Consider the following 16,254-nt stretch of genomic DNA (forward strand, 5'->3'; position numbering starts at 1 on the left):
ATGTTAGTTTAAGTACACTATGTAATTTCGTTCCAAAAAAAAAACAACTTAATAAAAAGTGTAAATTTCGCTGCAAAAGTAGTTTACGCTGTTATAAGTACGGCAAATACGATTTATAGTCCAAGTTAAGCTAAGTTCAAGCGATAATAGCTTACTCATACGACACTAATTAACTACAACTTGCCAGCTTGAGTTATGGACTACATTTAAACTAAGATCTTAGCTGGTGTTCATTACAGTATATATTTACGCTTTTTTAGCTTTTTTAATGCTTCATTTTCGCTCGTAGCCTCGCTAGCGTAGGCAAAGAAAAAAAAAACAGATAGTTCGAGGTATTTTTCCGTTGCAGTGGGTTTTTCAGGAAAAAACTATCCTTTTTAAGGTCTCAAACTATCTCTATATCAAATTTGTTTATTCTCCACAAATTTGGTACAATATGGTATTTTCTTATCCTTGATTTTCGCGGGTATTATCTACACTAATATTATAAATAAGAAGAATTTATATTTTTGATTGTTTGTAATGGATAAATTCAAAAACTACTGGACCGATTTTCAAAATTCTTTCACCATTAGACAGCTGCAACTTCACTGACATAAGCTATGTATCTATGTATATAATACATAGAAATTGTATATAATACATGTTTAAATATAAAATAAACAAATATTAAACTTATTGATATTAATTAATTTTAAAAATAAAGTAAAAGGCAGATAAACATAGTTACTTTTGCATTTAAAATATTAAGTACAATAAATGTTTGTTTTGAAATTTTATTAAATTGCAGAAAAAGGTTTTTTTTTGTTCCTAGCCTATTTATATTATAAGAACGACAAATTGTGAGGATGGATGTATATTTGTTACGCTTGCATGTGAAAACCACTGACGGATTTTGATGATACTTGGCAGTAATGTAGCTAGATTTAAATATGCGTTGTACAAATATTTGCTTTTACCCGCGGTTTTATCCGCAAGCGAAACCACAACTAGTTTTATTAACTATGTTTTCATTTTGTAATAATCACAATAATTAAAAGCTCATAATGAAATATTAGTTCGTGAATGCTACTGTGTTGTGAAGGTCGGCATTACAGTGTATGTTTGTTATCTCGCATGTGTTCGAATGAATGTGTGAGACGATACATAATCAAGGGTGTGTGTGTGCTTTCATTCGAAATACATAATAAAATTAAATGAATGTCGTTTGCTTCGCGGAGTCATCTCTATAGACCTGCTCGAAACAGCTGACAGCGCAATGTGCAGGGAATTTCATTATTAAACCGTTTGCATGAGAGTACGACATCTTGACAACGCAATAAATGTAGTAAAAATGCATGTAATAACCTGAAAACTATTCGAAGGAGAGCTGTATTCTTCATTACATATACTCTCTTAAGTTTTTATGAATATAGATTTACATATAAATATATTGAATTCTCTTAAGTTAAGTTAATACTATTTGCTTAAGTTTTTATGAATACAGATATCTATATAAATATATTAAATTATAAAATTTAAGCATTAAAGCTGAAAACTCTTATGACGTATACTTCGAATCAAATTAAAAGGTACGTACAGCCGACTGGCCGAGAATCAGAGCGATTTGTAATTCGCTAGTAACACCAGGCACCATACTGAATGCATCCAACGCATTTGCATTTGAGCTTTCACGTCATTCTTAGATGTAACTGGCATTTTGATATTCAAATTAATACCACCTATGAGCAAATTCTAGTCCTGCTTATAACTTTGAAATTTTGGGAGGAAACTTGTTACGCTTTTATGAAAAACTGATGATCTGATCTGTATAAAATTTGGTTCAAGGATAGATTGTAATTTGTTGCACATTATACTCCTGGCTGGGTTCAAGATGTTCCAAGTAATTACGTAGTATAGTGTAGTAATAAAATCTTTTTTTTTATGCAAATAAAGATTTTATTTATAATTTATTTAGTATCATATCCCCCGCATTTTGCATCATGATAGAATATCTTGGACCTAATCTATCGCATAATTACAAAAGAATTTCTCTTCTAGTAAGTTCGTTTAATTGTACAAATATAGTCTGCTTTTTAATAAAAAGCGGGAGAATTCACTGGTTACAACTAGTTTAAAATATATAATTCGCTTGTTAGCAAGACACGATTTTATTACAGCATTCGAGGTTGTTTCGTTCTCTATTTGTCCTATATAAGCTAGAAAAAATGGTGAGGAAACCGGCATGTCCGAGAATCAAAAGTTCGACGCCATTTGACATCTGCCAACCTGCACTTGGCCAGCGTGGTGGATTATGGTCTGAAACCTAATAGGAGGCCTGTGTCCCAGCAGTGGGAACATATATGGGGTGACGATGATGATGATGATGAAACTAGAAAAATATAATTTTCTTTATGTTATATTTTTTTCAGTTGTGGCAATAACAGCGACACTACATTTACTCATACTTTTTTATGTCAGCGGGCAACTGAGCTGGTGGTTCGCCTGAAGGTAAGCGATCACCACCGCTCATGAACGTTCACAGACCTAGTGGCTCAGCGACTGCGTTGCTCCTTTTAAGGAAAGGTTTGATGATAGGAAAGGAGGAATGGACTAGGATGGGTGATGAAAAGAAAGCGGATTTTATATTTTAGTACAAAAAAAAAACCATTTTTAAATTTATCACTTTCAAAGAAAAACTTGTTAACTTTCTCTAAATACATTTTTTGTATTATTAGCCAACTAGCTGCGCCCCGCGGTTTCACTCGCGTAATTCCGTATCCCGTAGGAATATCGGGATATAAAGTTGCCTATATGTTATTCCAGTTGTCCATCTGTCTACGTACCAAGTTTTATTGCAATCGGTTCAGTAGTTTTTGCGTGAAAGAGCAACAAACATACACATCACATATTAAAAACTTTCGCATTTATAATATTAGTAGGATAGTAGGATAACTGATTGACTTCTATTTTCTCAAATAGATTTTTGCTATAACAGTTCTTTATCATAGAATTATATTTTCATACAACCTTTTTAATATTCCTTTTGTGGCTTAATTAAATCCTTACAGTAAAGCAATTTATTATTCTGAATGGAATTTATAACGAAGCTTAAGTTTAAATGTAATGTTGTTTCCAATTTAAAATAAATTAATAGTATGTTTATAAAGGTTTCAAAGGATTCCAATCTATTCGAGTATCGCGAATTGATTGATATTTGATTTTTTGTATTTTATAATGTTATTGTTGTTTGTTGTGTAATTTTGATTTGTTCAAATATTATCACCGTTATAACTGCATTTTTGTGATTTTCCTTTTTATGGTCCTGTACCCAAAGGGCAAGGAACGTAATAATAGATAATAAAGACGTAATTTCATTTATAAATTAAAAACTTTTTAACGGATTTTAAACGCGATTTATTCAAAATATTATTAACCCGACGTTTCGAACACTTTACAGCGAGCGTGGTCACGGGGTCTCCCCGGTTACCAAAACATTCATATATTTGTTCTACAAGAAGTAACGAACTTAGAACAAAATCTAAAAATGAATTAAAGGTCGAATGTAATGCGTATACAAGTATACACGTGTCCAACTATGTATGTGTGTGTCCGTAGTTCTTGTTAAGAATACCAGATGGTGCTTCAAAATTGAGGCCTAAAATAATCACGCGAGAGGGCACTCTATACACTAGGTATAAAATTACTCTTTACGACTAGCAATCCGTACAACCCGGCGACAAAGGACGGACAGACAGACGGAGAGTCCTAGTAATAGGAACTTAAACCTCGTCAGTAACTACTGCGTCTTGAGAAATGGCTTATTCCATTACATATCGAGTAAGTGCCACATTTCGAGATGGGACGAAATCTTGTTGTGGTTAAGGCTATTTGTACATGACGCGGCTAGCTAGGATTTATATAGTAATTCTTGTGTAAGACATTACGCGAGCTTTATAAATTTTAAAGTTTAAGGCCCGTTTCCTTTTCCTCACCCGTCCTAGTCCATTCCTTCTTTCCAGTCGTTAATCCTTCCCTTTTCCCTTACCCCAGAAAAGCGGGCAGCGTATTCACAGAGGTACTACCTTTGCGAATGTTTATGGGCGGTGGTGATCGCTTACCATCAGGCGAACCACCAGCTCAGGTGCCCGCTATGACATAAAAAAAAAAAAAAATTAACACTTCTTTACTGATTTACTCGTTACAAACGTTTGCCCGTGACTTTGCACACGTAAACCTCAAAAACAATAGTATTTCACCACAATCTTATTAATTAGCTATCTCCTACTAGCCACAAGTTTGTGCCGGCAGCTTCAGCAACATTTTTTTACTAATTAATGGATGTTGTAAAACATATAAATCTTTCTCTGGAATGTACTATTAAAAAGTCCCATAAATACCTATTGCGTAATTATGAAGATCTAAGCACAGACATACAGAAAGCTTCGTTTTATACTATGTAGTGATTATATAATTATATTATTATATATTTTACCTGACGTTTCGTAGACACCCTCACTAAATACGGACTTAAATTCAAACTCATCGGTGATGATAAAATTTCATGAATTTATCTTATTATCCTGATTAGGATCGCCTATTGAATAATTTCATAACATATACTCGGTATAAGAGCAGGTGAGACAATTTAGTAAGTCCTATCATTAAAGTGTGTTTTGTTAAATAGACTATTGAAATTTAACATCTATATTACATATTTATACAGTCGTATATATAATATATGACCGCCTCCTTGATACAGTGGTAAACGCGTGAGCGTAGAACCGAGAGGCCCTGGGTTCGATTCCCGGTGGGATGTCTCGGTCTGGCAGGACACAGAAGGCTGATCATCTACTTGTCCATAAAGAAAATCGATCAGTGAAACAGATGTATATTATCTGCCCCATACCCCAGTAGGGGACACGGGACTTCACTTTTATATATAATATATACATTATGAAGTATATTTTTAAGAAAAAGAATTGAATAAAAAACTGTTTTTCGATTTTAACGCCCAGCGTATAAACAGCTTATGTAAGAATTATGTTACATTGCAAGCTCGATACTGCAAGCCGGAATGTTAATTCTCTACAATTGTATGGAAGCTTAGACAATGCAATTCCTAGCTTTGAATTGCTAATAGGTATAAGGTATTGTATATATATTTGAATAGGTTAAATTCTTTTTCACATGAATTTATTTCAATGTTTTTTTTATTCCTCTCGGTAGTAGTAAGTCGGTAATCCATTTGGAGAGGTGTAAGGTCTGCAATCAACCTTACACCTCTCCAAATGTCCACCAGCTCCATTGCCGACGATGACATAACAATAATAGTAACAGAGATAATAAAGAAACGATAACAGTTTCCTATCGAACATGAAACAATCACGCCAATCGCTTAAAAATTGTGCTACTTAATATGAAACCAACAAAAAAACACAGTCGAATCTCCTCTTTCGTTTTTGGAAAACTGGTTATAATAAGCCACGCTAATCACAATGTACATAAAAGTTAACGAACGAGCGTCTCGTTACAGGACGCTGGCGTTTCATTTGGTCTTGCGATACTTTTTATTTCTTGGTGTCGAATGTGAAAGGCTTCTTGGCTTTGTCCTGCATCATTATTTTCTGTTACACGACGCCTTGCAGTATTTTTTGAATTTTCACACATGGTATTAATATTGCGGTGGGTAAAAATAGCGTATGAAAAATGCTGTATATAATGACGTAGTGTTGTTTTTACTAAATGGCTTCAAAAAAGAGGAGTTTACCAATAACAGGGCATTTTTTTCTCGCAACTTTAAATGGGTGAACCAATTTTTATGATTCTTATTTTATTAGAAAGATGCCTATAGTGTAGTCTCGTTCTAACAATTTGTAGACGGTTTATTTTTAAAATGTTCCATTTATATATATATGGAGGAAATTGGACAGGACAGGAAATAAATTAATTTTTCAATTTATCTGCGCATGACATCACCACTGCTCAAAACGGTGAAAGAAAACATCGTGAGGAAACCGGCATGTCTGAGAATCAAAAGTTCGACATGTGACATCTGCGCACTTGGCCAGCTTGGTGGATTATGGCATGAACCCACATAGGAGGCCCGTGTCCCAGCAGTGGGAACATATATAGGCTGATGATGATAATTATAATATTACAAACAAAGTAACTGTTTAATTTATAATTTATATGAATCATTTGTTTACCATAAAACCAGAACTGATTTAAAAGTTCAAACACAACGCAGTCGTAACTAAACTATGATATCATAACAACCTCAGAAAAATCTAGGCAGGTAGCACGCATCACTCCAAACTCCAGCTCCACCAAATCCAGCCCTAACGAAATGTTTGCGCAAAAAACACAAAACACAACGCTAAAACAAGCAATCCTTTTAAAAACAACGTTCAAAAACTTCAGACTTCGTTGAATAACACGATACACACCCGTGAACAACATTTGTTACTTTCCTCGTTAAAATATGGAAGTTTTTACATGTTTCCTTTGTTCTTAAAACATGTAGAATTTTATATGGTTTATAGAGCAACTTATGAAAAAAAGAAAATTTTATAATATCAAATTTGTCATTTCGCCGAACGCCTAACCTTTCCTCCACCGTGATCCCTTCTCAGCATTATTGTTTTCCTATTCTTTAAATCTTGTCATTTGAATGCTATAAAACTAAATAATTAAACTTGAAAAGATGTTTGAAACTTTATATTATCAATTGGTCGTAAAATAATTTTATGAAAAGGTAAATATCAACTTGAATATTAAATTTATTAGATATAAAACGCAGAGGTAAACGCATTCGAGGGGTCCTAGGTTCCATTTCCGGTGGGGACAAACAAACAAAAATGTCTCGGTTTGGCACAACAAAGAAGGCTGACCACCTACTTGTCCATAAAGAAAATCGATCAGTGAAACGGATCATAATAATCAGATATATCATTTGCCTCATACCCTAGAAATAAAGGGACTCCATTTTATGGATGTTTGTTATACTTTCACGCAAAAACCTCTGTTAGGATCTATATAAAATTTCCTCCAGAGATAGATTATAGTCTATATTAACACATAGACTACATTTTAACCGGGTACCAAGCGAGTGAAGCCGCGGTTTCCAGGTTGTTAAGTATATACGGGATGTTGCGTCATTATAATTTGAAGCGTTGCGTCATGTGTGAAAAATTGAGTTACAATCTGATTAATTGTTCTGGATAAAAGGGTGGGCATAAACATTAATTATCTCTTATTATTAATTACATATACGTGTTTGATAAACAGGTAATATAATTATACACATACTATAATATAAATGCACAAAATTATCCTCTAGCATAGTTGTTTTTATATTTAAAAGCTGTTAGTTGCCAGTCCTCTTTAAATTTGGTGTAATTTAGTAAATTTGATGGTGTGTTGTGTAGTTTCCATGTCAAAAATTCTTATTAACACTTTCTTTGTATATTCTGTAAGTCTGAGTCATTAGCAATTTAGTCTATATTTATATAGACTAAATTGCTATATTTATATTTTATTTATGTTACAGCCCTCATAGTGTTGGGAGTTGAGGTCGGTTGAATAGAAAAAAGATAAGAAATATATTATCTATACTAATTAGATAAAATTGAAGAGTTTGTTTAACGCGCTATCCTCACGAACTGCTGGTCCATTTTGAAAAAAATGTTTTAATGTTAGACAGTCCATTCATCGAGGATGGCTATACGCTGTAGATCATCAGATACGTGGATGAAACCACGGGACACAGCTAGTATTATATAATTAATAATAATTAGAAATTACTTTTACTTACAGGTGTTTTCAACTCCGTATTCCTAGTGAAGGGTCCATCACGAATATCTGCAAAAAGATACACAAAATAAATACTATTACTAAATAAAAAGTAATACATTTAAAGCTTATAGTAGAATTATAAAAGTATCGTTTGGTTGATATGTTCATATTATGAAGTTTTCATGCACTATGCCAACTTTTTTAAGTTGGTTGTAGATTTTCTACTATATATATAGTAGAAAAAACAAATATTTGTACGAATTTTTACGAATACCTCTCCTTTCTTCTCTTCATTTTACCTTTTTTTTTCTTCCGTTATAATAAAAAGCGGATTAATTGTTTGATAGTTTGATAGAACGCTTGGCTTGAAATAACACGACCGACTAGATTATATTATTGGATATTAATTTTATGGCATATGACTGTTTTAAATTAGATGAACACTAAGAGCGGAGCATTAATGAAAAATATAACTGTGCTAAAATATTCCTTCCGAGATCAAGGGGGTTACTATGACGTCTGAAAGCAGGAGTAATTCCTTTGTGAGAAAAAGTCAAAGCTATAAAGGTGCAGCAACGCCATCCTTTTCCCACGATGTAATTAGGAATGGAGGTTATATTAGCTATATACATAATCATACATAAAAAAATGTAATAGTAACACAGCGAAAATAAATAATAAACATAGTTTTAAAAAACTAAAAAGTGCACATTACGGAAAGAATCAACTAAATGATGTCACTAATTCCTAGCGATCCTAATGTCAGGACAATAATTTAAACTCAGGAAAATATTGAATCGTCGATATTTGACAATTTACAGAGTTGGCATTAAATCTCTCAGTTTAAATTTAGGTCCAAATAGAATATAAAGAAGTCGGTTACATATAGGCATGCAAACATGCGGATGAAGCTTAAAAAAGCATATCAAATATATTCTGAAAGTTTTTTATCACACTTTGTTACGCTGGTGTGCATTAGTTATCTTTCAGACTAATATCAGCACCTTCATACACATGGTGAAGTACAAAAAAGCGGATTTCCTGTCCCTTTCCCAATTCTGTTTCCCAAAGATTTCATTGGGCAAATTGAATTTCCGCGATATGACGTTATTTCCCGGATTCGCACCCATCTCAACGCGATTTCGCCGTGTTTGTGACGTTCCGTAAGAGATTTATCTGCATCATTTTGTATGGATTGTTTTGCCATAATATTATGGTTGGCATCCGTTTTTATCCTTATCTATCGAGTGATGTGATTTTGATTAGGAAGAAGGAAGACTAATAACAGTGGTGTGTGAAGAAATTTAATAGAACATTAAGTTTTTTTCATGTCCTACCAGGCAACTGAGCTGGTGGTTCGCCTGATGGTAAGCGACCACCACCGCCCATCAACATTCGCAGAGATACTGCCTCTGCGGATGCTAATGAGATTAAGGGAATAGGAAAGGATTGATGACTTGAAACAAGGAATGGACTGGGATGCCTGAGGAAGAGGAAATGGAGACTAATAGTTGTTTTATTTAAATAATTGTCGCTTTTTGTTAAAGTGAACAATGAACCCATATATTTTTTCTCAGTATTCAAATCACGTAACTGCATCTTACAAATAAAGAAGTGAAGACAGGTAAAGAATCTGTAACACTCAGATAAAAGTTGGTAACAACTGTAAGCATATTTCCATGCTACTGTGCGCTGACCAACTTTGATTACAATGTGGTTATTGAATAACTTCGTGGAAGTTTTATCAAAAGAATATCAAGGTCTCGTGTGGACGTTGTTTTATTAACTTCTGAAGTATTTCTCCTTATTGTTTTTGAAACAATTATTTCTTTATCCTCTTGTTTGCTCAAATAGCTGTATTGTACAATTTTGTAAGTGAACCCCGGTAGCCCTTGTGGGGTATGGGGTAAAATCATAAATCTATTCCACGGATCGATTGTCTTTACGGACAATTAAGTGATCAGCCTTTTATGTCTTTTACCGAGACTTGTAGCCTAATCGTGAATCAAACCCTGGACATAAGATTATACGCTCACACATTAATCGCTGTACCAAGGAGGAGATCTGAAGTTTGGAACATTCTCTTTTCGTTAGGATGGATCCATCCGACTCATCATGTATCTATCCGACTCCTTCAGTCTCAATCTTGATCTACTTTAAACGGATAACCGACTCCTACGATTTTCATGAAATTTAGTTAATAGGGTAGTTTCGGGGGCGATAAATCGATCTAGCTAGGAATCTTTTTTAGAAAATGTCATATTCGTGTTTTATTCGTGTTTTTTTTCCTGATTGGTGAATAATAATACTATTTTGCTTCGTAGATAGCTGGACAACTGAAATAACACTTTTTATACCGATATTCCTACGGGATACGGACTTACGCGGTTTCAACCGCGGGTCACAGCTAGTGATTATAAATACACATAGCGTTTCTGTGCTTACGTTAGCAAAGAGTCGTTTCAAGGATGGGACGGTCCAGAAAACAGTGCTATTTAATGTTTTACTACCAACCTGACCCGGTTTCGCGCCATCTCCATTACTCTACTTAAGGCAAAGAAAACATTTCGTTGGCTTACTTCGAAAACTAGTGAAAACTAGTGAAAACTAGTGAATAAAAAACGATAATGTACTATTCTGTTTCATGTATAGTTTTGTTAGAAACAACTTTAAGTGAACTGGGAGGTCACGACTTATCGATTTTGAAGTCCGAGTTCCTCACCACTGAGCCACCACGGCTTTTATATAGACGTATTGATATAAATATAGAAGATATATATATATATTTTTTCTTTCATAGTCGGCAATGGAGCTGGTGGGTCGCCTAATGGTAAGCACTACCACCGCCCATGAACATTTGGAGAGGCGTGAAGTCAATTGCAGACTCTACGCCTCTACAAATGGATTGCCGACTTCAAATTGGAATTAAATTTATTGGAAGGATCAACGAAAGGAACAAAGGAAAGGACTAGGAAGGGTAAGGAAATGGATATGGGCCTAAGGATATGGATGTACGAAATTCCAAAAGCAAGCTTACAAAATCTCCACACAATGATAATATTACAGGATGTAATGTTAAATTTAAGCCTTATCTTGATCATTAACGGCTAAGCGCGTGCAGCGCACACGAAATATAATTAATAGTGGCAACATTATTGGTAGCGAGTAGCGACAAGTCGTTATGGCTAATTGCCAGATTTAGGCCCCGGTTTCACTGGCGACTGAAGGCGACTTTATATACAACTGTACACTGCCTTTGGTTTCGCGAGGATAGTATTATGTTAGTACTTCAATTTTTATATATATCACTATGTTAATATAAGCGGAGATATCATTTGATTCTGCTCAGCAGTTTTTCGTGTATATGGGGTGTAACACGACCTTTTTTATTTATGATAATAATGCAAAGCTGAAGAGTTTGAGCGCGATAATCTCAGGAACTACTGGTTCTATTTGAAACATACCTTCATTGCTAGATTGTTTTTATGGTGGATAGCTTATAAATAAATTGCTTTTTTATCTTGTTACGCCAAGGTTTTCGTAATCAACAATCTATTTATAAAACTGTCTTAAATTTACTTTTCTATGATTTCATTAGAAGTTATTTCATTCGCAATGTCCTTAAGACAGACGGGACCTAATTAAACCTTTAAATACAAGCAAATTAAAAGCCTTTTCAAATGTAAAGAGAGAGAAAAATGAGAAATTATGACGTCCCTGGGGCCTGAGAATAAAATTATATGTTCATACTTCTGTATTGAGCTTCTGCTCCGTGGATTTCTTAGAAAAACATTTAAATGTATATGATACAGTTGAAACCCATTTTCTCGGGCACGCGTTTTAACTAATTAGAACTAAACGCCTTTGCTAACTGTCACATATTTAATTTGACTTTAACTCCGATTTATTTCTCGACATGAAGCATTATTATCATCATCAGCCCATATATATTCCCGCTGCAGGGACACGGCCCTCCAATAAGACCTAACCTACCACTTTGACCAAGTGTGGGTTGGCAAATGTCGTTGAGCTTTTTAATTTTTTCTCTCTTTTTCTTTTGAGTTCTCCTTCACCGTTTCGTGCTGTCAATTTATTTCTTACATACTCGTGTGGTCTCGAAGCCCGACTGTTTGATTGATATCCGAGGTCCTAACCACTGAACCACCGCTTATAATATTATAAACACAAGATTGTTAGGATGAATAATATGTTTGATATCCTTTCACGCCAAAACAACTGAACGGATTTATGGGTCGATCCGTAACTAGTAACATAATTTAAAATAGGTATCATTTGTTTGTAAAGCATTTTAAATTAGATACAACTACATTTTCATAACGAAGTATTATTAATCTTATCTTATTATAGATTGATTAATATGTTTTCTTTATTATGTCAGTAGCTTCAAACTCCATTTAAATTGTCACGAAGTCTTCTTTAAAAGCTTGAATGCGGGAGATTCTAAGAGAAAACTAGTTCTATACGCTTTGGAAGATAGCTTCTTTCCTATGCCCTGTTTACTGAGTCTGTCTATCGCTACATAGCGAGCTACCTTTGAAAAACAACCTACTACAAATAGGCTCTTTGTTAATAACAAAATAGATAAAACGTATGTTATTTTGTTTATGATATGAAAATAATAAATAACGCTTATAAAATTTAAAGAACACGCTTTAATGATGAACTAATTGTCTCCAATACAGAGTAATCGTAAGGAAATTATTTAAACAGGCGAACTTAATATAATAAGATAAACTCATAATATTATTATATTGTCACCGATCCTTGATAAGTGTATAAGTTTGAATTGAATCTGTCTGTTTAAAGGGGTCATAATTGGGTCTTAAAAAGGCGGTTACAAACATACAGATGAAGCAATTAAGAGCGTGTTAATAATAAATATATTCTATTTTACAAAACAATTACAATTAAAAAAACCTTGTATTATTTTATACTAGTAACTTTTTACTTATGTTCCATTTTGTACCTAGAATACAGCGATTCAATTTAGATTTTACCTAGAATAATAATAAAAGCAATTTGGTTCTTTGGCGAGTAGAAATGTATTATGTTTGTCTGTTTGCTTCGTTTTCACAATTATAACACTGAGCCGTTTTTTCAGAAATTTCGAAACGGAGGTAGATTATAGATTAATCAGGAACCATCGCTAGATCCTACTCATATAACTCTGTATAGATGTGACTTTCTCACTAGAATATTGAATAAAAATGAATTTTTGAAATACATCCAGCAGTTATAAGTCAATTCGTAGCAAACAAACGTACTTTAAATGCTTCTTTATAATCTTATTAAAGATAATTTAAAATATCTTAAATCCTTTTACCAAAATATTTTGCTAGTAAAAACGACGTTCAAAAGGGCAGAGGAAATTAGTAATATGGAGTGCAGTATTTTCGATAGATTCTGTACACTGTATCATTTTATATGGCCAATGTTTTGAAAGCGAAAAATATTATTTAGTTGCGGTTGATCAAATATCAAAGGAAAATAAATATTGCATGGACTTTCAACACAAATGATACAATATAGAAAAAACCTAAATTAAAAAACAGTATATTCTTCTCATTTTAATAAATTATATGGACGATGCTGTATTTTCAATCGAATTGCACAAAGGATTGTTTGAAATGTGATTGCTCTCATAACAATCGACTGAGTGAACCGATTTTGATAATTCTTTTGCTAATTAAAAGATGGTGCCTTCCAAGTGGACTCTTTTTAATTTGGTCTATTTCTGATATTTTGAAGTTTTTATAATTATTACGTATTTGTAAGTACACTATACCAAACAAAAAAGTCATTACTGATTTTAACAAAGTATGTTAAAAACTTTGAGATAAGTCTTCTAATCTCTATAAAATTATACTGATGATATAAATTATATATAGATACCTAGGTTTGAACCCATAATTTGTGATGTTTAATTATAATTCTATTGATTCTTATAAGTACTAGAACTCGCCTTTCACCCTTTTAGTCCTACTAAAAAAGATAAAAAAAGCTTATTTAACTTAAGAATAATGTAGCTCTTTGAATAATTCATCTTTTTTGTTTCAATATTCAACATTAATAATAAATCACGCTTTAGAATCTTGAAAGGCCTTAATTTATAAATGGACTAGAATACATTATAAGAATAATTGTTTTTAACAAAAAACTAAATCGTCTTCTGATTTGTCAGAACTATCCTAAAATTTTGAACTATCTTAAAACCTTTGAAGTAGCTAAAAAACAAAGCACTTGTTAAACAAAAAAGAGCTCTCAGCCTCCCTCATTAATTCACATTATCACTTATCAAATACGAGATTTTATTCAAAATTGTGACGATCAATAATTCAATATAAAAATGATTACAAAACCAATCTTTCACAATCACATCATCGATACTTGAACTTGGCAAAGTGAGATTAAATTGAATTTCAAGGGAAATAATGTTAACCAACTTATCATAACTTTCGAATGGAATTGATACTCCAAAGATGAATTGCTTTATGACTTTGTTTTATTGGAGCGCCTTTATATCGATGTGTTTATCTTCCACAGCCTGGTGTTGTAATAGCAAGTGGAGGGGCAATCGTATTGGTATGTTTTTAACCGACTTTCAAAAAACGAAGAGGGGTTACAATTCTTTTATAATTTGGGATTTGTCAATCGGTGACTCGGTGGGTTTCGTAATTCTTTTTGTGATAAGAAATCAGTGCCATTTTCTCCCATTTTAATTTTTGTGTGGTACTACGTTCCTACCGATGGCCGTTGGGGCAAAATGGTTCTGGAATGAAGACCACGTACTGGCCGACGAAGCGTGGGACGTCCACCCACGAGATGGACAGACGACCTGGTCCGAGTGGCGGGGAGCCGCTGGATGCAGAACGCCAGTGACCGGTCTAGGTGGAAATCCTTGAGGGAGGCCTTTGTCCAGATGTGGACGTCCCTTGGCTAACGAAGACGACGACTACGTTCCTAGAATATTGTGGTCATTTTTTGTAGTGCGATAGTACCACCTCCGTAGTGCGGTGGTTAACGCGAAAGCGTAGAACCGAGAATTTGATTCCCGGTAGGTAAACTCAAAAGAAATGTCTCAGTCTGGCAGCACACTGAAGGCTACACCTACTTGTAAATAAAGAAAATCGATCAGTGGATCGATACTATCTGCCCCATACCCCACTAGGATAACGGGAATTCACTTTATTAGTTTAATGCTAAATAAAACGAGTAATTTATAATTGTTCAAAATTCACTCATTTATAAAACATTCGATGCTATAAAACTAAATTAAATTTTAAATGAATACGCATGAAATGAAAATCACATAACGATTGTTGAAATAAATTACATCTATTCATTTTAAAATAATTTATATTTTGATATGATGGTTTAATGTAAATGAATATATGATATCTGAAAAATAGCAAAAATCTTACTAATATTATAAACGCGAAAAATAGTAAGTATGGATGTATGTATGTATGGATGTTTCTAACTCTTTCACGAAAAATACTCCCGAACAGATTGCATTGAAATTTGTTACGTAGATTGCTGGAGAACTGAAATAAGACATAGGCAACCTTTTATCCTGATATTCCTATGGGATACAAAGTCACGCGAATAAAACCGCGGGGCGCAGCTAGTATGATATAACATCAAACTTCTAAGTGATGAAACCTGCCTAACAAATTATACTGCGTTGTATAGAATAGTTTTAGACTCCCTTTAAGTACAGTATGTTTGTAACCTTTTCACGCACAAACCACTGGACCGATTTCAAAAAATCTTTAACCATAGTATTTTCCTGTGTTTGGTTTTACGCGAGTATTATACATTTAAAATACATTCAGCCAATACTGCCAACATCCAGAAAAATACTCCACATACCAACTGCGGAGAAATAGGTGGAGGTAGTTCACAAACAACAATTTTTGTATGACCTTCAAGACATATAACATCTCAGTCTCCCCGTGACCACGCTCGCTGTAAAGTGTTCGAAACGTCGGGTTAATAATATAATGAATAAATCGCGTTTAAAATCCGTTGAAAAGTTTTTTAATTTCTAAATCTTTAACCATTAGAAAGCTGCAACTTCACTCACTGACATAGGTTAAATACATACTACATGCGACGCCGGGGCGAACAGCTAGTACTGAATAATACAAAATGTCAAAAAAATACCAGAAAGGCGCTAATGTCGAAAGCGTAAAAATGAATAGCTCAGCGCAAATAGCACTTCAAAATATTACTTACTAGCTGCGCGCCCCGCGGTTTCATTCGAGTAAGGCGGTATCCCGTAGGAATATCGGGATAAAAAGTTGCCTTTATGTTATTTCAGTTGTCCACCTGTCTACGTACCAAATTTCATTGCAATCGGTTCAATAGTTTTTGCATGAAAGAGCAACAAATTCACACACATCCTTACAAACTTTCGCATTTATAATTTTAGTAGGATTTTATTTTCCATAGAAG

General features: G+C 33.8%; 1 protein-coding gene across 2 annotated transcripts in view; it reads right to left on the minus strand.

Moving 5' to 3' along the window:
- LOC119832350 (allatostatin-A receptor) overlaps nt 1-16,254 on the minus strand; it is a 97,115-nt gene that overhangs the window by 31,114 nt on the left and 49,747 nt on the right. For both annotated transcript variants that reach the window (XM_038356013.1, XM_038356014.1), the window contains one exon: nt 7,796-7,842. The gene's annotated coding sequence lies outside the window, so the exon portion shown is untranslated. The remainder of the gene's footprint in view (nt 1-7,795; nt 7,843-16,254) is intronic.

The sequence above is a fragment of the Zerene cesonia genome, chromosome 15 (assembly GCF_012273895.1).
Source record: "Zerene cesonia ecotype Mississippi chromosome 15, Zerene_cesonia_1.1, whole genome shotgun sequence".
Lineage (NCBI taxonomy): Eukaryota > Metazoa > Arthropoda > Insecta > Lepidoptera > Pieridae > Zerene > Zerene cesonia.